The sequence below is a fragment of the Balearica regulorum genome, chromosome 11, assembly GCF_011004875.1.
Source record: "Balearica regulorum gibbericeps isolate bBalReg1 chromosome 11, bBalReg1.pri, whole genome shotgun sequence".
Classification (NCBI taxonomy): Eukaryota; Metazoa; Chordata; class Aves; order Gruiformes; family Gruidae; genus Balearica; species Balearica regulorum.
In genome coordinates, this window is record NC_046194.1 from 15,698,972 (window position 1) to 15,721,650 (window position 22,679).

The 22,679-nt window shown below is 40.7% G+C and overlaps 1 protein-coding gene across 3 annotated transcripts in view; it reads left to right on the forward strand.

Annotated features, from left to right (window-relative positions):
- MAMLD1 (mastermind like domain containing 1) overlaps window positions 1-22,679 on the forward strand; it is a 276,227-nt gene that overhangs the window by 131,844 nt on the left and 121,704 nt on the right. Inside the window, exon 3 of one of the 3 annotated variants that reach the window (XM_075763456.1) lies at window positions 12,400-12,476. The exons of 1 other annotated variant lie outside the window; for it this stretch is intronic. The gene's annotated coding sequence lies outside the window, so the exon portion shown is untranslated. The remainder of the gene's footprint in view (window positions 1-12,399; window positions 12,477-22,679) is intronic. One more of the 3 variants, XM_075763457.1, reaches the window with a different exon arrangement.

Genomic DNA, 22,679 nt, shown 5'->3' on the forward strand with positions numbered 1-22,679 from the left:
AGTTGTGGAGTACTGTGGCTTTCCAGCAGAGGACAAGGGTACGGAGGCTCCAAGGGAAACAGACAACCTTTTTAATTTTCATAATGCTTAGTTGTCTTTGCTTCCAGGATGAGCAAAGCAGTAAATATCCAGCAAAGGATGTTGATTTGTATGCACAGCAATTGTTGGAATAAAAATCAGTTCAGACCCAAGTGACTCTTGCCAGCCCTTGTTATGGCTGTAGAGATGTGAATGCACAGAAAGTAAATAATACTTGCAATACAACTTAAAATTCAAGATACCCATCAGATTGTAACTCCAAATAGATCGTTCTCTTTTCCAGAAGCAACTGGAAAGTTTCCACAGGAGGGAGAGGCAGCAGGGGAGCAGGACCTGTGGAACCGTGTTTGTGTGGAGAGCTCTATCACCAGCCCCAAGATGCTGCTGGCATTTCGTTTGTTGTTAAGTAACACAAAAATCTATTGCAGAGCAAAACAAAATGAGAACTCTGTATCAGAGTGTAGATGCCAGTCTTGCATTAATAAAACAATAAATGAAATTAATAATTTATCCATGGCTGGTTTTACTTTTTGGGTGTTTTGTGGGGTTTTTTTTAAACACTAGTAGAAGAATATTTCCATTCAGACTGAACTGGAGTGAAATTACTTCTACTATAGATAAAAACATATTCAGACGAGCGGCATGCTTTCCCCACAAAGCTAACTGCAATCCCAATTAACACTTCTCAAAACTGAATTTATTTTTTTCCCCCTACTTCCTAATGAGGTTTTTTCCTCCCTGCTGTCTTGATACAAAGCTTTATGCCGTATGAGTGTGTTCATATGGTGCTTGAGTGCGTTATCTGACCTTGATTGGTGTTTTGGGAGCCAGTTAAATAGATTACATAGAGGTTACCTTGACAACTGTCTTTGCTGATTTAGCAATGCAGTTCATTCTTGGGCACAAGACTCTCAGCAACTGTGGAATTCCACTGACTTCATATTAATCATTAACACAATGTTCTGGGGAGGCTCTGCCGAGCTAGCAATAAGGACTGTATTGAAATAATTTTTTTTTTACTGGGTAAGTGTTATAGACCAAGATATGTTTACAGTATGAAATGTTGTTCACAGTCATAAAATGAAAATATATGTTCCTGTTTATTTTTTCTCTCTCTTCTAGTTTCAACAATAATATTGGAATAATAAATCTCCTATCATGTCTGATGGGAAAAGATGGTCTTTTAAATGAAACTCTTTCCTTAACATTGATCTTGGACCATACCTTCTTTTAGGTCTGTGCTGTAACCTCGCAGGCATGACAGATAGTTAAATTCAGTGTGCAAAAGCTTGTGAGCCTGGAATCTGATCTCTATTAACTTCAAGGAGATTGCTTCTGATTTACATTAGTGTTACATATCGGTCAGAATCTGGCCCTTTTCAAAAGGTGTTTGAAGAAAAGACAGTCGCTTCCTTTTTCGAAACTGTTGTCCACAATTGTTTACAATAGCCTTAAACATTAAAGATAGTATGTAATCAGGGCTTTGAGCTCTGTCTTTAAAACTAGTCTTTTTACATTTAAGTACCTGGCTTAACTAGAATTTTGCAGGAGGATGTCAAGATTCTGGGGCTGTATTTTGCAAGAAGTTGGAAACCTTGTGGAAATTAGGAGTTGTTTTTTATGCACTAAATATGAAAATGAATATTGTAGTCAGAGCAGGGGCCACCATGGTTTTTCTTCTGATATGATATTCAGTGTATCTCATAATGGCTTGTCTGCCCTTCCCATTTTCCAGCTGCAGTGTTGTACTGCAAATCCAACTGGTTTTTGGGTCGAAAATGCATATCTGTGTCATATAAAACATCATGTAGAAAGTCAGTGAAGAACACAGTTGAGGTCTATGGCACATGTGGATTTCACATGTGGAGGGAGACTGTATGGAATTTGTGGGTAGACATATTAGTTAAATATTTTTTGCTAGTGTTAGCAGGTAATGAAACGCTAAACTTTTTTTTTTTTTAACTGCCATCATTAGGTTTCAGAGTTAGTCCATTACAAATGAGACAGTCATTTGTACTTCCTGGAGCAGTTGTTTGCTAACTCAGAAAGACAGAATTAATCATGGTGTCTTCAACTCCCGATTTGAAGTTAGCATTTGCCTCGTTTGAGAAATACTTTCTTTCAACTGAAATTATACCGCAGAATAATTTCCCCCAGATTTGTTCTTTCATTCTTTTAGCAGCTTGGTGCTGGGCCAGTACCACAGGCGTGAGCCGTGTTTGTTGTCTCGGGTGAGGTCAGTGCACACATTGCTGTGCCAGGCGCTGCTGCGAGCTGACCATGGAGCCTGTGGCCACCGCAGCTACTGAGGATTTTTCTTTGGTGTTTTCTGCAGAGAGCACTAGAAATAATTGGAACTTGTCTCTCAAGCAGTGTCTGGGAACGGTCTCATACACTGTCTGCGGTCAGGAAGGACCTTTCACTCACTTCAACGCAGAGGACTCCACTTGAACACGCAAAGAGGCAGCTCTGTCTAAACAGATTTCAGGTTTTTTGGAGGCAGGTATCTAGCATCATTCCCTAAATGGCTTAGTGAGACATTACGGTTGCCTTTGTTGTAATCCTGATTGTGTCTGTGATGCTGCCGTCGCATGCTGATAAGATTTGAGACAAAACATGGGATGCATCAGTGGAAGAATCAGTAGAAACTGGATTGTGTGGCTGAGTTGCTGTACCCAAGTGCCAGTCTTCCCTGGTCCCCTCCAGCAGAGCTCTTCTGCATGCCAAACTTAGGATTTCTTAGCACAAAAATATACATGTCTGCAGCTGGAGCCTAATTTCGGACATGCACCAAAGTATCTGTGATACAGTATACTTAGATTTATTTTTTGCTGGTACAAGTAAGAGCAGAATCAGTCTGAAGCAGGCTGGTGTGGCTTGCTGGAAGATTTTTGGAAGAATACCCAAATCCTTCACTGCAAGTGTAAGTGGAATTCCTTATGCATTGCTTAAGGAAAGGAGCAAAACTTTGTTACTAGAAATTTTAATCTGTCACTTTAAAAGATAGCAAATGTTTCTAATATATGCTTTAGGGTGTTTCATGACTGGCAGAGGTGGTTTATTTTGGAGGCCTGTAACCCTTCAAGAATTCAAAAGTTGCCGCCTCTGATTTTAAGTTACAGGGTACAGATGATGGAGATTTCCTTGACACAGCTTCTCACTTTTCACTTACGATATCTGGGTTTGAATATTGAGCACAGGAGTGCCCAGCTGCCAGCCACCTGATTACGCACTGCTGCATTATTGTTCCTCCCAGAGAGGACATGGAATAGCCAAAGTATAAACAGAGTTGAGGTTGGGGTGTTGTGGGGTTTTTTATTGCAGCTAGGATGAAACATGGGTTTTATCAAAGGAACCTACAAACATGAAACATCTAACATCTCCATTTTGTAGGAATGGAGTTTCCAACTATCTTTGACTCATTTGAAAATCCAAGGATCAACAAAAGTCTTGTTTTAGAACAAGATCTGTTGCAGACTGCTTTTAGCCCTATGTCATTTTTACACCCATGCACTCATTCCTGCAAACTGTGACCTCATGTGATCAGAATCAAACCCATTGCTCCCGTCTGCCATTCTGATACTTCAGGAAAAGCAGGGAGATATTTTTGTCTTTCATGATAAATAAATACTTCCCTTGTTCACATGTGAATCTTCTGTGTAGACCTGGTGGCCCTATATACTGATAACTGCCACATTTTGGCATTGATAGGAAAAAGGTTTTTCATAAATATCAAATTTCTGCTGGTAAGAATTTTAAGAATATGTAATTTGACGCCAGGTATCTATGCATATTAAAGCTTAATGACTACTGAAGACAAGCATCCATGATAACACCTGGGATATATCTATGCTTTAGCCATTTAACCAACCTAGTCAGAAGTTTCAAGGCAGTGTCCATCTGGGCCTGAGAAAATGTTTCAAAGATTACTGGATACGGTTTGAGGTCTACAGCCCACCTCCTGAGATTAATGGATGTTTATAGCTTTTAAATTTCTGCAGAGGAACAAAAAATCAGAAACTTTCACAGACTCAGATATCGCAAGAGCCACTCATTGATTATCAGGATGATATTTTAACTAGATATTATAGAAAGGTTGTTAAATTATGAGTAACAGCAGTATGGTATATTCTCACAGGAGGTGGCCAAAACTATCAGTACGGAAGTTATGCAAAGAGTTAAGTAAGGCTTTCTCCAGGCTGATGAAGCAAGTGGCTCTGGAACCTATTAATTTTTTTCCCCGAGAATACTCCTGAGGTAGTAGGGCATGGTTCCTAATGGGCTTTGGACTGGAACAAAAGGCGTGTTTGGATGCTGATGCTGAAGGCTGCTCTAACTTATGCTTGGGGACTGTCTGGCAATTAGCTTGGGATCAGGGGATTTCAGAAGTCACCTTTGCACCTCCTGTTTTGAGCTGCAGCGTGCATTTTTATCTCGTATCCCAGATCATAGCAGGGCAGGTGACTGGAGCAGTAATTTACTGTATTACTTTTCCCTACACACCAATAAATAGAAAACATTTTGTATCTTTTAGAGATTTATTCTTTTGAAATAACTCCAGAATTTAGGATTTGTACAATATTTGTCTGGGAGGAGAACACCTTTGCAGGCTTTTGCTGTTATATATGCTTTTCTAAAGGTCCTTAATGGAACAAGATAATTCCACCTGTGTGTCATCATTCAATGTGAGGGTAAAGTTGACAACAGATTGTGCAGGGAGATGAGCACTCTGGATCACTTCATATTAAAGTGAGATATATGTGTGTTATTTCCTTACATGTCACCTGGAAGGTTTCCCCTGAGTATTGCCAAGTCATGCAATTAACACTGCTGAATTCCCCAAGAGAGTCTACGCTTCTGATTTTCTACCCATAGTAAGACAATGATTTCAACCCCAGACTAGCTTCAGTATTGAGTAACAGTCAAGTACAGGAAACTAGAAAACTTGTATAAGTGTCCGTACGGCAAAGGCTTTGCTAAAGCAAGACAAAGCACCAGCTTAGAATAAAGAATAATTTCTCTGTCTTGCCTTTATTTTTTCATTTTTTTTTTAGAGGAGTGGGGAAATGGGTAAGAATTGTACTCTTAGGTCAAGGTTGAAGACTTTGTAATGCAGAACAACAAAGCTTGACTGTGATAATCTACAGAGCACCTACCCTGAGGATAAACAAACAGTTCACTTTTTAGTGCTTTCAAGTATGGTACGAGCAAAATAGCATGAGCAAAAGCCTCTTTTGAACCTTATAGAAAAAGAAAAATGGAAACCTTAAGAACAAACAAAATGCTATTTTATATCCTGTGGTGGATTTTGTTTAACAGAAGCTGCAGCATGCAAATCAAATTGATCAAAATCAACCATGTGGTTAGATCCAAGATGAGAAGCTGTTCTCACAGTTTTTACCGGCTCGTTCTTGAGCTTAATTTTGTCTTCCATGCAATCCTGGGCTGCCCTGCACCTTGCTGATGGCGGAAGCACACTGCTTACCTGGTGGGACAGGCCTGCCTTTAGTCCCTCACAGCCTTTGTTTCACCCCATCAAGGATTCCAAATTCTGACCTATGAATTAGCTCTGTGCTGGTATTTTTGGTCAGGGTGTACCTGTTGTTGCTGAAAATTAATTCCCTGATCCTTTGGCCAGTGCCAGCGTGTACAAACTGTGACCGTAATTTGGCCGGTTGCTTTATTTTTTCTGAGTTGACTGAACAAGACTTGTGTTAAAAATCTGATTCTTTCATACCTGGTTTCCCATAAGCAGGGGGATTTTTCTAAAAAGCTTTGCTAGTTGCTATTCTTCAAGATCATTTCCATGTACTGCAGAACTTCCCAGCACCTCCTATTCTTCATAGCCTAAATAATCACATTTTTAGACTCTGCTGTTGTAAAGCCGTCTCCTGGCTATCAGAATTTTCATAACTAACACATTACACACCTATCACATCTTGCATGCTGATCACCCCACTGACATGCACACAGGTTTTTTCTCCCTCTTTTGGATTTCAGTCTATTCTTCAAACATGGTCTTGGTGAGACTCCAGGAGAAGTCTTGTATGATGTCTGTGTTGTGCGTGATATACTCTCCAGCATTTGTGAAAATGTTATTATTTGGGATAATCCCTCAAGGAAAGTTTCCCTTTCAAGTCTGAGACTTTGGTCTCCTAGCACAAACATTGAGCAAATGGCCTTCTGATACCTTTAACTTTACTTCAGATGATATTCCGATATATAGCAAAATGAAAAAGAATGAGGAGGGAGAACGCATTGACACACCAGACAGGGGACCATTAACCAAGCGCAAATGGTTCAGCATGGATAGTATAGCTATATATTGTTGAAACACAAGCAAAGTGAAAGGGAACACAAGCCTCAGAAGTTCCCATCAGGCTCAACAGCAACAACTGAGTCCAACAAACAGACAAGTTTGCCGGTGTCCTGAGCGTTCTTACTGACTACAGCCAGGCTCTGGATCCCTCTGGAAGTCCTTAACAAAACTCCTATTTATTTCCATTGCTGCAAAAATTGGCTCATGTGATTATTTCAAGATTTATTTGATAATTCTAGGAATAATAGAAACATCTATATGCAAAGAAAATGTGTGTTTAGGATTCTCCTCTGGGTTCTGTTTTCTCTAGCATCAAAGTCCCAGTTCCCACTTCGTGATGAATCTAAGTCTTCAGTTCAGCTTCACTTCTGTTAGCGCCATGGAGAAATCTCTGCAGCCACCAGAAGCCTTAAATTGAACACCTAAAAATAGAAAGCTACAGAATTTATAAATATTTTTGCAAATCAACCTTTTATAACTACCCTCCTTTTGTAGCAGTGGTAGTTGGCATTGAAATCCAAGTATGTTTCAGCAAAAGAGAAAGCTGACCAAGCAGCCCAAGAAATTCTGCAGAGTTCTGCGAATTACAGGAGGCCCAGGGAAGGAAATCACTGCATCCCAAATTTTCCCACTGATTTCTATTGTCGCTACTTATCATATGTAACACTAGGAATGCATTGTGGAGCACTGTATCTTCCCCACAATTCTTACCTAGCTAATAGCCTGATGATATTTTATGACTTTGTATTCTCATTCAACATAATTTACTCCTGAGTTAGAAAATATGACTGTCCCCAGAGAAACATCCAGCCCTTTGTTCTCTTTGTTCACAAATTAGTTTGGAGAAGGATCGACTGGGAGTGCAGAAAGCCTGTATTAGATCTGCTAAGATCTCTTCCTATTCAGATTTGCTTTCTGTTGCTGGAGGCTACTTTTGATATTTATTTGGAATGAAATATTGTTCATCCCCTTAACAAAGAGATAGTTGGTTCCATTCAGTACTTCCATGAACCTCAGACAGTGTTTATATAGTGTGTATTCAAAACACGCCAGCTATTTCTTACCATCATGTTGTTTCTCTGACCATGAGCTGCTCTTCTGTTTTATCAGAGGGTTTCTGCTTACCTGGTATCTTTTTTTTTTGTTCTTTTATATCTTTCTCTGTGCAATCACTTCCTGAACTGCCTAAGTAAACATGATTATGAAGAGGAAGAACTGCAGAATTCCCTTGCAGTAAGTTCCTTCAGCTTTTCTTCTGCAGACTCACTGCTCTGCCCCTTTCCCACACCGCAGATTTGGATATCCCCGTGGAACTCCTCACAAAACCCAGCGCTCCCTTCTCCACTTTCCTGAGGCCACGTGTGGACATGGCTGTGGAGCCTGTGAGCGAGTCACTGTGGACGATTTCCATTTATATCGGATGTCTCAGTCAACCTCCACGTGGGGACTCCTCTCCTCTCTTGTGTATCCCACAGTCTGTTTCTCTCTGGTTTCACATTGCTACTGGAGTGATCCGTGCCAGGCAGGAACAAAGTCAGGGGACCCTTTTAAGTAGAAAGTTACTCACCCCCTAGTAATTTCTACTTCCAGGAGAGGTCTTTGCTGTTGAATATGTCTCTTAAGGTTCGTCTGTACTACCAAGACTTTGCCAGGGAAGTCAAACCAGTAAAAGCTTCTTGAGGAGGATCAAGTTCTGTGTATAAAAACTCTCTAATTACACAAGCCATCCCACAAAAGATTTCTGCTGCTGTAAATCGTGCCAGCCCAGGTAATTTCCTTTCTAAGCTATTTTGGCAAAATGCTGCCTATGCAATGCTTTGTAGGGTAGACTGATCCCTTATGGGGGATTTTTTTTGAACCGGGTGAATTCTTTCTATTGGCCCACTATGAGTATCAATGGAAATCCAGCCTGGGTCACACCAAAGCCTTTGGTTTAACCTGCAGGAGTGGGAAGATGAGAGGAGGAAGGCAAGAGGCACCTCTACTGAACTTAAATCCTGGCACGGCAGACAAAAAGCCCCTAGCAGATCTCAGTATGCCTAATCCAGCTAAAAGTAGCTCACATGTACATACCAACTATCACCAGAGCATGTGAGCATTGACAGTCCGTACCCTTCCTCTGCTATGCCTTGAAGTCATCGTGGACAAGACATACTAGGTATTTTCTTGTGTTTATGCAGCCCTTTGAAACTGTAGGGCCAGATGCACCGCTGCTTTAGATTAATGCCAACGCACCTATTTATACTAGCTGACAACCTAGTCCACAGTTCACTAAGTGCTATTTATTATTTTATTTTGTTTGCTAGAGTGACAATAGAAATGACATTGATACACAGGTCAATTCAATCCTGCTGACATAGCCTCGAGGGGTTTTGTGTTTATTTTTTTATTTTTCCCCTCTCCCAAGAGAATCTCCGTTACAGCTTTATTTTTTTGTTAATGTATATTTAATAAGATCAGCACATTGGCAGCCTCATAAGCTTGTTATTTTATGTATCTCTCAATTTCTTTAGCTTTATTAATCATCATGGTACTTGCTAGCATGAAAAATGCACTGTAAGAATAAATAATCATTATTATCAAAGTGCTTTCATAAAAAAGATCTGTAGGATTAAATCCTTATTAGAACAGCATTATTAGTCATGATTATTATTATTATATATTAATTAGTAGTACCAAGATAGTGCGGCTTTCAGAATTATCTTTACCGAAGTCAGTTAAATATGAAGGTTTAAAATTTTAATAGATTTAGTGGTTTAGGACATGGTAGTGGGATTATAGTTAATATTATTTATTCAGTTCAGTACTTGCAAAGAGCTGATGATGTGCTCAGTGCTGTGCACAGCAGAACTTGCTGCCTGAAACACATACTGTTAGAAAAGGAAAGGAAATATAGTTGCATTAGAATAGATATTTCTTTTCTTAATTCTGGAACGGGGGAGCTCTGTGTTGTTATGGCTCTGCCACTTCCTGTGTCTATTAAATGTTGTGCTTCGTCATTTATTGGATCTTTCTCTGCCTCAGAGTATTGGTGTGCATAAAGTATGTCACAGTAATTAACCTGTGTAAAGCATTTTGAATTATAGGTACCATATGAGAATGGAGCATTTTTTACCATACCTGAGAAGAAGCTCCAGTTTACATGGATTGCCGTATTATATGGCTGTGTGGTTTTCGTAGATGTGTTGACTGTTTGGTTAATGTAACCATGAGGTGACATGATGGGCAGATTGTGTACAGCATACTTCTCTCTTTTTCTTTTATCTGAAATGATACTATTACTCCTTCCCTTTGATGCAGTAACCCAGTCAAGCTTCAAGAGACATAGGATGAGAAAAGACTGACAAATAAAATATTGTTATGGCAGGTGTCATGAGATGGTGCTGTTATATAAAGTCTTCCAAGTTATTTTTTTTCCCACCTTATTATGTGAGCAAACGTTCAGTCTTGGGAAGACATGCTGGGTTTATAAATTTTCTTTTGCAAAATTCTGGATAGAGAAAGTCAAATAAATAATTTGGTTTGTTGCCTCTGCCTCTGGATGGAGTCGTTCTGGAGACAGTCACTCCCCAACAAAACAAATCCTGAACAAAGCCATTGCCCTGCTGTTGCCATCACTTTTCCAGGTCTAATTTTGCTTGGTGTCTTTATGTCACGCCTCAAATTTAGCATCCCAGGTTTTTAAGAGCAAAGAGTCTGCCTTAGATACAGAAATCCAACTTAGGCGCAGATTCCGCCTGCAAAGCAGGAGGCAGGCTGGGCACTCCAGAGTGACAGTCCCAGGAGCCAGCACCCTGAAGGGGAGTTAGGGAGTGAGTCCGGAGGAGATGCCCCGGGGAAGGACAGCCTTTCAGTCTGGCTTCTGAGTGCATAGGTGGCACCTGGGATTCTGAAATTTCTCTTGACGGTAGGTACCCAAAAGAAGTTGACCCTTCCCTATCAAAACAGAGTGAGGGAGAGGCCATTTCTTTTTTCTTCTGTTAATTGGGCATCTTCTAGTAAATGGGAAGCTACACGTCCCTCTCTCAAATCTGGCACATGGGTTTAAAATTTAGGTCTGCCGTATCTCAGAAAGGGCTCTGCCCACCAGGCTTTTTGAGTGCTGTGGGCTCTTTCAGTCTCTTCCAGTGACACTGCTCCAATCTGTATACCCAGTGAAATACCAGTGGCTGAAAGAATTACTCGATGAGATGTCATAACTTTATCATCTGCCATGTGAGTGATGTAACCATTGGTTTACAGGATCTTCCTCTCATAACCTTTCTGTCCTGGAAGAGCCTGACACTCTGAAGAGATGGAAGAGATCTGGGTTGAGGTGCCCATCCAAGTGAGGCAGAGCAGGGTTTAAAATGCTGGTCACCCAGATCACAGGCAAATGCCCTGGCTCCTGGAATGTGGGGTTTAGTACATGTTTTAAAGGTATCTACTAAACTGGTCCCTGTTGGTTAGTAAACAGGAGATCCTAAGGTCTGCTGTGCTGAGTAACCTGGTCTAGATTCATGTCATTAACGTGCCATGGGGGGCTTGATGTATTACGGACATAATGGCTCTTCCTTTAAAAGCACTGAGCTCCTCCTGAACTGGGTGGCATTTTGGGGTATGCAAGGAATGCGAGAGCAGGCTGCTGAGAACGGCAGCTAGTCATTTCAGCGGTCTGAACTTTCTTGCTTGGCTGCCCCATTTAAAATGGGTACCAGTGGAGCAATAGATTGGCATCTGATGTCAGGTAGAAAAAAACCCTCCACACTTAAGTGATACAGTAGCAAAGTGATTTTTGTAAATCTCTGGAATGAATAACTACAGCTATTTGAGAAGAGAAACAGTATCATTCATACTGAAAAATATTCTGTTCCCTCCCACAGGGGAAGCCTGTGTAGGTGTGGAGCTGTAGTCTGGGAAATTAAAAAATGCAAATTAAAAAATGCAAATGTAAAAGAGAAGCATTGCTCGCTGCAGTGCTCTAAGGGTTTTCTTGAATAGCAGCAAATTAAAGAAATGCTATGTAATCAAAGTTTATATCAAGCCTATGAAAGAAAAGCACCGTTATCTCTAAATATAGTGATAGTACTCTCTGCTCCTGATCTTTTACATTGTGTACATATTACCAGTACAAAGATACTGTATTACAGTTTTCAACAAGTCCTTGAAGAAAATGCACATTACCTTTTTATATGCCACTTTATTCTGTTGTATTAAAACATTATGATTAGGAAGGAACTGGTAGTTGGGCTACTTGTTTTTTCAACCCAGTTCATTCAAGTTTCTTCACTCCATTTCCCTTTGCTGCTCAGTACCAATGAGGGCTTCCCAACTGCCGCTCTTCACCGCTGACGTTCACACAGTTCAATCACAAGAGCTTCATCAACTCTCTCTATATAAAGTTTAGATAGCAGATATTTTCTGTCTTTCACAGCCCCTCTCAATTTATTCATATATAACCCTATATGCTTGCTTTGCTCAGCTTCACATCAACTTCGTTTGAGATCCGTTTGCAACATTTCCAACAAAAGGCCAACACAGGACATCTAGGGAAAATAAATGCATATGCATGTATTAACTGTTCAGCTTTTCAAGATAAGCGCAATGCATTATAAAGAAGGAATGCTTGTAAGGTAGATAGTATGGTGCTATGGTATCCCTGCCCATAGTAAACAAACGTGTATCAGAATAGTATGTTAAAAATGTCTTCCAAATTCTATATTGATAATTAGAAACAGAGATTGACCTCCATTACTGTCTGTGTCCCGCTGCCTTACACTGGCTTTCCAGATGGCTACGTAAGGACTCCCCAGCACAGGGGTACCCTGGACAATGCCCAGGTGGTTTCACGGCACAGGGAGTGGGCAGTGTGGCTGAGGAACAGGAGAGAGAATCAGGCAAGTGGTGCATCCTAGCAACATCCAGGTAACCTGTTGGTCTCCAAGGCAATATGTAACTGTTTTGAGAGTGATGAGATCGTTGTCAATGAAAATGGAAAATAAGCTATGATGGAAACTCATATTTATTTGATTGGTAGTTACAAGAAGCCTCACTTCCTCCAGCAGAACCCAGGATATGTTGGGCACGGCTAAGAACAGGGGCATAGCCATAAACCATGTAGCTGGGCATTTCACCAAAGGTAAGTTAATGCTATTTAACTTGTGATTCCCCTGTTCGAAAGAACTTGTGTTGCTTTGGGCTATGATGATTTCACAAGTTTCACTATTTTTTTTGTGCTTCTTGGTCATTCCTCTTTGACAGAAAACTCACTGGGGCCAGAGATTTGTATGTGACTGTCTCCGGGCTCCTGCAGAGATTAGGTGGAAAGTAAAGTAGAAATGGAAGTTTCACAGAGCCTTCCTTCCTCAAATGTTGCAGGGCGAGCTTGCAACCACACTGAGTTGCAAAGCCTGGAAGTTGGGGAAAGTAGAGGAGAGATAGAAAGAGCAGATTTGTATAAAAGCAATACAAGCCTTGCAAAAAATGCTCATGACCAGTGAATTCAGATTCTTTTGGCTGAAAATGTGCCTGCAGCTTGAGCTGTACACAGAACGCAGGTCTGTGGATTTGGCAGGTTGAGCAAATGAAGACTTCAGCAGAATCTCTAGGTACTTGAAGAAACTAGGCCAAGCATGCCCAGGTAGATAGCCACTGAATAAAATATTTTTTAGACTCTGATTTTAATTAAAATGAAGCATAACTACCCCATTGTGACATCGCTACTGTTTACAATTCTTTCTTCATTTATTTAATCAGTCAAAGCAGATAAATCAGCAAATAGCACTTGCAAAGTCTCCTAGATTAAGAGATGAAACTCAGATAACCTCCACCAAATATGTTAATAAAACCAGAATTAGCAAAATTCCCCAAATACCTCTATGGATGAAAAATATCAAAGGGATTTGAAAACAGCTCTTAACAATAGTTGTGAATAGCAGATATTTTTAATACTGTAATATGCTGCTTATTGTTCTTACTCATTAGACAGTGGATATTTGAATAAAATTCAGGCCTGGATTGAGAGAGCCTGCAGTGGGAAAAAGGTGGCATTTTCTGCAGCTGTTACCACCATGATGTGGCGAGGTGAGCAAAGATTCCTCCAGGGCATCTTCTTGAGCTGCGTCTTGTCTTTCAATGACTTTCCCTTTCTCTTGGTCAGTCAAATAGGGGAAAAAAAAAATAACCAGAACTGCATTTGGGGTGCAAAACACTCGCTGTTAGGACTATGCAAGTCACTTATGAGGTGACCTTTACTACCTCTGAGTGCTGGAGAGGTGAACTTCTCCAATCCCAAATCGATTACTGCAATGGAAAGTCATCATCATTGTTCCTTTACTCACATGCCGTACCTTACCACACTTTTGTAACTAGTCTAGCTCTGCTTCCAGAGCAGCAGGTTATTAGTACAGAACTTCTTAGGTGTTTCCAGGATCAGTATTCCAAATACTTCATAGTACAACATATGAAATGCAGGTCTACCTCTCCTTTGACATTTTAATGCTAAATTGAGATGGCCACTCAAATTTTACAGTCATCGGTGTCTCTCTGCGGTGTGCATTTAGCAGCCTTGAAACTCTTCCAAATTGTCTGGCTTTAGCTGCCTAGAAGATTCCATTACTCTCAAATTCAAATACCATCATAAAAGCTGCTGTAACACCAGGGGTCCTGAAAAGGTCTTCGTCCAATTCACCTAACATTATCAAAGTGCTTGTAACTGGACATTTATGTTATATTCCTAACTTTAGTCTATTTTTAATGTAACTGGCATTGGGAAAAGATAGTGAATTTCTCAAGGTCTTAAAAGAATCTAATATAACTTTTCTATTGGGTCTTCTGTTCACATTGTCTCTTGCTCCTGACAGCTGGAGTCAAGTTCTGCTACCAGTAGTTACTGTTTTTACGGGTGTCAATATGAGCTGTTCTGCAGCCTTTAAAACTGCTAAAGAAGGTACTGAAGCCATTGTCATTTCTGTGGGGCAACACAGGCAAAACAAGTCGAGGTGTCAAGCTTGTCATTTTCAAACCAACTAAATCATACCTTCCTGCCCTGACATCACTGGAATTACCCATCTGTTTCCTGTATTTTAGTGCCTTGTTGATTTGAGGAGTGCCTTGCTCATGTTTCGTACTCAAAGTGATGTGCTGAAGCACCTCAGCAGGCATTCAGGCAAGCTTGCAGCACCTACTCGGTGAAAGAATTGAAGGACTTTTGCCTCTAAAGCTATTAATCTTGTAACTTCCAAGCACAGAAGTCAGTAATGTTTTGGAAAGTCAAATTGTTCATAAAGGAACTGTGGGTGGTGTCAGTGCAGAAAAAAAAATATGTACTGGAAAATACAGAGAAATGTATGTATTTATTTGATATGGGGTGGCACGTATCAGAAATGTAAGAAGTATCTCTAGCGAGAAACAAACAAGGAATTTTTTCTAAAAGCCTGGTTGGCCAAGGAAAGGGGAAAACAGATCTAAAACCAGGAGAAGCAGGGCTGTAAGAAATAATAAAATAATCAAATGCAAATAGTAACTAGAGCTGGACTACAGTGCGTAACCTTTTCCTTCAAATGTGGATTGAAATCTTTCCAAATATCAATTAATCCCTAATCTACCATGCATTTTCTAGTTGCTTCCTGTGCATTATTAATGGACTGGTCACCCTGAGATGAAGGTAGGAAGTAAAAGCAATTAAATTCCTCTCCCACCCCTGCAGATACAATTGACCTGGAGGATGCAGCTACAAGTAAAAATGAAAAAGCTCCAAAAAAGAATAAACATGCCTTTCTTGCCTGAGCCAGACTGTGTAGTTTTAAATGCAGCCTGCAAGAGCAACAGCAAGCTCCCTTTATATAAAACATCAAATTCTAAGATCCAGGGCTGATCAAGGAAAAGAGCAGGTGCCCACTCTCTGCTGATTTTTCCTGGTGGTGTTCGGTAGCTGAATGAATACTTCAAGCCAGAACTCCAGACACTGATTCTTTTTTCAGTGTAGAAAAGAAAACCCCATCTGTCTCCTGAGAGGTATTGATCCCATTTGAATTCGAAGAAACAATTTTAACTTCATGTTTTTGTGCAGGGTGATGGCTACAGAATTCACTACAGCTTCTGACTGTATAATGCGGTTAGCTCTGGCCTGAGAGGGATACAGTCATCCTAGCCTGCAATTATCATACAGATCAGTCAGCAAGGGTAACAAGGAAAGCTCTGTGGTTGCTGTTTGTTTCCACGATGTTGTAACGCCGAGGTGAAATTCTATCCTTTATGCTCTGTTCAGCATCACTGGAGATAACATATGAAGCTAAACCAGGCATCTTTCCTAATCACCCCGATTATCCTTCTATTTAGGAAAAGTCTCCTAGCTTAATGACAATTACGGCAGCAAACTCAGGGAAGGGAAGGAGGAGGAAAACGCTGACGGTGCCTCCATAGCACAGGGAAGAAAGGGGAAGCAGCGTGATGTGGTTTTGCTCATGCAGAGGGTCAGTTCTGAATGTCTATGAAGGAGGTCCTTGCCTATACCCACCCCGTATGTGACTGGAAGTATTTTCTCACTATTTGTTCTCTCACTTGGATCGTAAAGTCTGTGGGAGCATGCTGCTCAGTGGAGTGGCAGGGAGAAGAAACGATAAAAACCATGAGTTAGACTTCCCTTTGAGCTTGAGATCTGGTGAGTCCTTTGGGCTTTCTTATGATGAGAAGTCTCAGAGGGGTGGCAACAGGAGCAGCCCCAGTTAGAAACAGAACCAGTTGCACTGTGGAGAACCAGATCATGAGTTTTCTTGAGCCATTATTTTGCTGGCGACGATGCAGGTTTTGACATCAATATATGGTTCTCTGAATCTGTGCCGGTCTCGGGCGAGTCAGTCATGGGCAACGCCTGCCCTTCTGAGTGAGCCTTTGGTTCGGTTTAGAAATGAGCACCCAGCAGTTTTGCACAGGAGCCCAAGGTGTGCATGACAAGGAATGATTGATTCCCATATAGTCATGTGGGAGGGGTAAATGTGGAAACTTGTAAGTTAGGAAGAGCAAGGTTTTAGGGTGGTCACAGAAATTGTCACAGGAGAGAGGAGGAGACCGAAGCCCAAAGCAAAACCCCAGAGGAGAAGAGCTGGGGAGGGGTAAAGCGAAGGAATAAAGTTCCTGGAAAGAGGCCATCCCAGGGCTTTGTTGAGCTACTGGCTTTCCATATTGTCATATTTATTTATTTTGTAACAGTTCACACCTACTAGAAAAAGACATTTTGAGTAACCGACTTTGGCATATCTTTTCCATTTTCTCATTGCATGTATTTTTTCAGAATAATTTATGATGCAAAGGGCAAGTTTTTACGAACAAATTAGTTCTTGCATAAAGACATCAATTACTTGGGCTCATTTCATGGGACTTCATTAGCTCTTTTGGGATATCCAGTAGACGTTGCCATTAAGATGTACAGCAAGTGAACCAAATATGACTCTCCTTGACATGAAATCCTGATGCAGTCAGGAGAGCTCCATGAACAGAAACGAGAGCTGACTCACGCTAAAAGGGTGAGTTGGGCTCACAATGGAATACAGTTTAGTATGACTGGAATGGGAAACCGGAGGTGTTCGTTTCGCATTGTAATTAAGAATGGCATTGGAAACGAGGAGTGCAGAAAGATGGGCTAATAGCTAAGACCATAAAACCACAGGCAGGGTGCAAATTGGTATTGTCATAAAATACTCACACAAAATGATATCATGTACTAAAAACTATGCTCACATGGCAGCACGACTAAAGAAAGAACTGAGAAAATCCACGGAATATGAGCTTTGGTAAGTCTGTGCCTTTTAATGAGACCATTGTGCCTGTTCTTCATAACAACATAAATTAAGGAGAGACCATCAACTTTCATTTTGAATTTCCATATGTTTGTCAAACTGAGTTTCTAAAGCAATTTTTTTGCTCTTTTTCTTTTAAAAGGGCAAAAAAAAAAAGATGGAGATCATATTATAATCACTTACCAAAATTCCTTTTTTTTAAATCAAAGCTGTTTAATGCTCAAGAATCTTTTTTATGCATATAAAGTACTATGTTGTACTCTTCTATGATTTAAAACTGATTTTATTAATATTAGCAAAAATGTCCTCACAGACAGACTGAACTCTTGTGCTGTAACTCAAATCCCAGCTAATTATGGCTCAGCTGTAAAGTTATAAACCCTTGAAAAACAAGGTTTATAAGAGAAGTATTGACACAGTCTTAACTATAGCCATGTGAATGGAGCCACTGTAATATTGTTTGGAAATAGTGTTCTAAAAGGGAATCTTTTATGAAAAGAGATGCCAGCTGTTCACTTTGGAAACATTTATTTCATTGGCTCATGATAAAATTGGCTGTGGAAGATATTATGCTGAAACACAGCGACTTCTTAATTTCATTAAGACCTGAAGTCACTGAGACATGATGCCTAGGAGCTGTGAAGAAGAATTGTCACTGTGTCTTTTGCTTATATTGTTTTTCAAGAAATACACACATTTTCTTAGAATAATTCAGGCTGGACAGGTCCTCGGAAGGCCGTCTAGTACCTCCTGCTCAAAGCAGGAGAAAATACACAATACACTATTTTTATTTCATTTTTGGTACAAAGATTTTATTTTTTTAAAAGGAGGCTTAAGAAAGCTTGCTTTTTAAATATATATTTTTTGCTTTTGGTAATAGTTTGCCAGACAAGAGCCGCTTACTTTGGTTTGAGGAGGCAGAAGTGTCATAGCTAGAACCACCTGCCAACCTCAGCCACACTCCACAGTCCAGGATCACACTGAGTAGGTGGCTTTAACCACAAGAACCCAAAATCTAAAGAGAAAAGTAAGAAAAAAAAAAAGGAGAGAGAGAGGAGCGTGTCCTGTTGACTGGCTCATGATGATCTGCCTTTGGAGTCTTGCTTCTGAGGAGTCAGGTTGCTGGGCCTGGGAACGAGATCCAGAACCTGCGAGTGCTGGCAGGGGAGATGCCACAGCTGAACCTGCTGCTCCAGGGATGTTTTTCTGTAGAGAACCTAACAGGAAATCGCTGTCTGCCCTCGAGAATAAGATCTGGGGTGAGTCTCTCGTACATCAAATGGAGCTTGTTCATCTCACAGCATCCCCTTGTCCCAAGATTAAAGGAGAGGTGTGGGGTGGTATAACTCTATATGTGCCCAGGTACACCTGGGGATGAAGTCCTATATTATATTTATATATCTATATATCTTATATCCTATTATAGATCATATTTTAATGGTGCAATGCTCTTGGAGATGCAGAGGAGGAAAGAACTTCTGTGTAACCTGAGTTATTTTACTTTAACACACAGTGCAGCACTGACACCCACCAGCATGTGTTCATCCCTTGCTGCTACATCTTCTTGTCCTTGAATAGTGCTGATGAACTTCTTGTCCTGGCCAGTGTCTGCTGCTATTATTGACTACTGTCTCTATCCTCTGCCATGTCATTGAACTTCCATCACCATTGGCTTCATTAGCAATTATTGTTTTGGTGAAAAAAAAAAAAATCCTACACCACATATTATGGGATGACCTGAGGCTATTATGGAACTGAACGTTCCCATAAGGATAATCTAGCCACAATATATCAAAGTGCTGAAAAAATATCCTTTGTCTCAGGTCATGTAACCAATGGGGCTGTTAAATGTTTTAAAAGCAGTTATATAACTGGCATTTAAAATGTTTTATTGAAAACCCTTAATGCTACTGTAACTAAAATGACCTTTAGCGGAGTAAAACACATCACACCTTAAAATGGGATTTGATTAAAAATATCAAATGTTATAATGCGCTCGTGGCTGTACATGCACCATCCTGTCATACCAACCACAGAAGCAGATGCACTGGCTTTGGCTTTTGAATGTTATTTTCAGCTGAAACGAATAACCTAGTTACTTTACAAGGAACAATTGTTATGAACTTTTAGACATTCCTTGCAATATTTGACATATGAGCCCTTTATTATTGGTATTGTTTTATGAGCAGGTGGTATCTTTTAAGGCAGATGTTCCCAAACAGAGAGCATTTGATCTAGGGAGAGTTGGCTGATCAGAGGATTCTCACTGGCTTCTCTTCTCTTCCCATGCTATGATTAGATATTTCCAAGAAAGAAAAAATACATCCATTAATCTGTACTGCATAGAAGAAACCACGGAATTGCAAGAAAGCAGAGAGGTGGTTTTCCATGCTAATGCAAAGCAAGATAGCCATGAAAGTGTTTTTCCCTTAAGAGACTGCCCTTACTGGAAGCAATTTTAAAAGCCCCACAGAGCAAACTTGCATGTAAAAATATATTAAATGTCATGTTACAAGTCATATACTGCTGATGTCTGGAGTTCTGAAACACAAAAGCCATCTAAATAGTGAGAGTGGAAATGTTTCTGAACTCAGAATAACAAAGTTAGAAGTAGAACAGATACACAAGTGTGTGTGGGGGAAATTCCCTGAATGCCAATTGAAATGAGAGATACTTTTAAAAAAATGGAGAAATGAGACTATCTGGCCCACCGAGAAACAATCCTTTTCTCACTTTCAAGTACTCTGAAGAGGGGTAGGTGGGAAAAAAACTACTCCAACCTATGAGAGCAAAAATCTTTTCATCTTTCTTACCTGCCTATAGCTCTTCCCTCACAACCTCATGAGCACTGGTCATTCCAAATGGATTATTATCCTCATTATTTTACAGCTAGGAAGTTGAGTCCTATAGGAATAAAGCAAGGTGTCTGAGGTCACTGAGAAAGCCTGTGATAGACAGAATCAGGAGCTGAACAGAGCCCTTGACACATGCTTTCATCACATAAATATTCTCCCCACCCCAAATTCCACTCCCAGTGCCTATGCAAATATCTCACCTGTATTGAACTGATACATGCAGAATGGACAAGACTTCTGTTGTATATTAGATTGTCTGGAGCAGGACTCAGGAACCCAGAGGATGAATTTGTTACCAAAGAAGATGGTAATTTGCTGATAAAGTGTTCTTAAGTGAACTGAACAGGTTTGTGACCAAACCAGGCATACAGCTTTGAAAAAATCCATATGGAAATCCTGGAAAAAAGGTTTATCAGAGCTATCAAGGAAACAATGGGCAGCTAACAGCTTCATGTTAAAAAAATAGACTTGATAATGTGCCTACTTCTGTCCATGCTTTCAGAAAGCCATCTCTGCCCCCACAGACTTACAAGATACAGCCACAAGCTTTTAAGTATCTTGGTGTGATTCTACTAATTGAACATTCAAGGCATTAATTTAGCAACAGCTGCTGCAAATGAGGGAGGGTTCTGCAGGGAGGTGAAGTTTTTGTGGCCGTACGGGGTGCTACCTGGGAAAGGGTTTGCCGGTCTGTGATGGTGAGAGGAAGGCTGGATGAGAGGGAAGCAAGCCAGAGTGCTGGAGGAGCTTGGGACCACAAAGAGGAAGGATGGGGAGCACGAGGTAAGAAACCTTGGCAAAACAAGTACTGAACTGAAAGTTGGTTGAGATTGGAAATGATGCTTCAGGTATCAAGTTGTTTCTCTGCGGGCTGGCATTTGGCTGTCAGTACCGTGGAGGTTGGCTGGATGAGACAGGGTTGGTGCTGTTATTGCCGGAGCTGCTGTACATAGAAGGGGTTTGATCTTTGGGGCCACTGGGGTGCCTTCGGAAAATGTTTCCAAGCTGCAGGAAGTTAAGAGTCCTGTTAAACATGTTTAAACAAAAACATAGAGAAGGCTCTAGTGTTGGGTGGCAATTGCACAAAAGCTCTGGAAATCAAAACCAACCAAGTGCTAGAAAGAGGGAAGTTTGGGGAGACTGAAAATAACTCCGGTTGTGAGGATTGTACTGAACAGTCAGATCAGCGTTTGTGCTCAGTCAGACCAGGACTTGTCTGCCAGAGAGTTTGGTTTTGCAAAGTGAGAACAATAGAATCATGCATGCAAAAAATGGTTCTTTGTGGAGGGGAATGTTGTGGTCTCTTGACCAAAAGGAAAAGGTGTATGTAGGAGCATGGACTAAACGGATGCTTAAAATTGATCTATGTGAGCAAGAAGAAATAGAGAAATGGAACAAGCAGAAACAATAATATCCCTGAATAAACAGCTCCAAAGTCACAGGATAAAATAGCAGGTGTAATGGTGGTGGCTGCTCTAAGCTGTTGAGGTGCTGGGCCACGGTGGAGATATGTTAGTAGTGTATTACTCATTTTGGTGCCTTTGCAATCATAAATGAGTAGTAACAACAAAAGAGGAACAAAATAGATCTAAGCAGTGTCACTATGGGGCTGGGGAACCATAGGTTTCCTGTGGAACTTCTTCTAAAAGGAAAACGTGAAACAACCCAGAGAACAGTAAATCCTAGTAAATGTTTACACACTAAACTTCACTCTCCGCTGTGCAGTTCAATCCCCCTCCACTACAGGGCCCTGGGGTGGAGCTGGCAATTAATCTGCAATTGCTTGGGAGGGAGCAGTTCACAGCTGAAGGGGCTCTGTGGATTATAAATTTAGCAAGCAAAATGGGAAGTCAGAGCACTGGTAATAAAGGAAGTGCCAATAGTTAAAGCTATAATCATCAGAACTCTAGGGCAGATAATCGACACCTATATGGCAATTTTCAATTCCATAAATAAAGCTAACCGAGTTGCCTAACAACGCCATTGAGCTGCGATTACAACTGGCAGCATTATGTAACTGTGACAGCCAGACGAAGCAGAAAAAAAAAAAAGAGAGAAAGAGAAATGCATATATATTTCCAGTCTTGGTTGCTGAAGGAGTCTGGGGGATGGAGCCCCATATTTGAAAGCTGCAGAGAGAGCACACTACAATCCATTTCGGATGCTCCTCATCAACACCCCAGGGATCTACACATGCACAAAAAGATGATTAGACAAAGGCACTTTTTTTCCCCCTACTGTGAAAGTGGCACCAGAACCACGTTCTTTAAATAATGCGGTCCAAGTACACTTAAAGAACCTGGAGGCATGGCTAGCCTCGGCGCTAGCCACCGGTGTGGAATCTTGCACTGCAATGTTCACATGCTCAAATTTACCATAGCAACCTCCACATCACATTTAATACACAGAGACATCCCTCCTCTTGCCTGTTTAAAGAGCCCTTGTTAAGTGGTTTTGCTGTATTTTAGATGCCAAGATGTCGGTAAGATTGATGGAAGGGTGCACAATCAAACTTGCAAGGAGAGCCTAGCATCTAGCTCATTATGTAAGAGAATTAGCAAGGCAGTTCTTTTGACATGACAGTCCATTATGGCGGCTGTCAATCATACCTTAGCATATGCTTTTTTTGTCCTCTTCAGTGAATTTTTTTTTATAAAAAAAAAAAAAAAAGGTTGTTCCATTCCTGTTCAT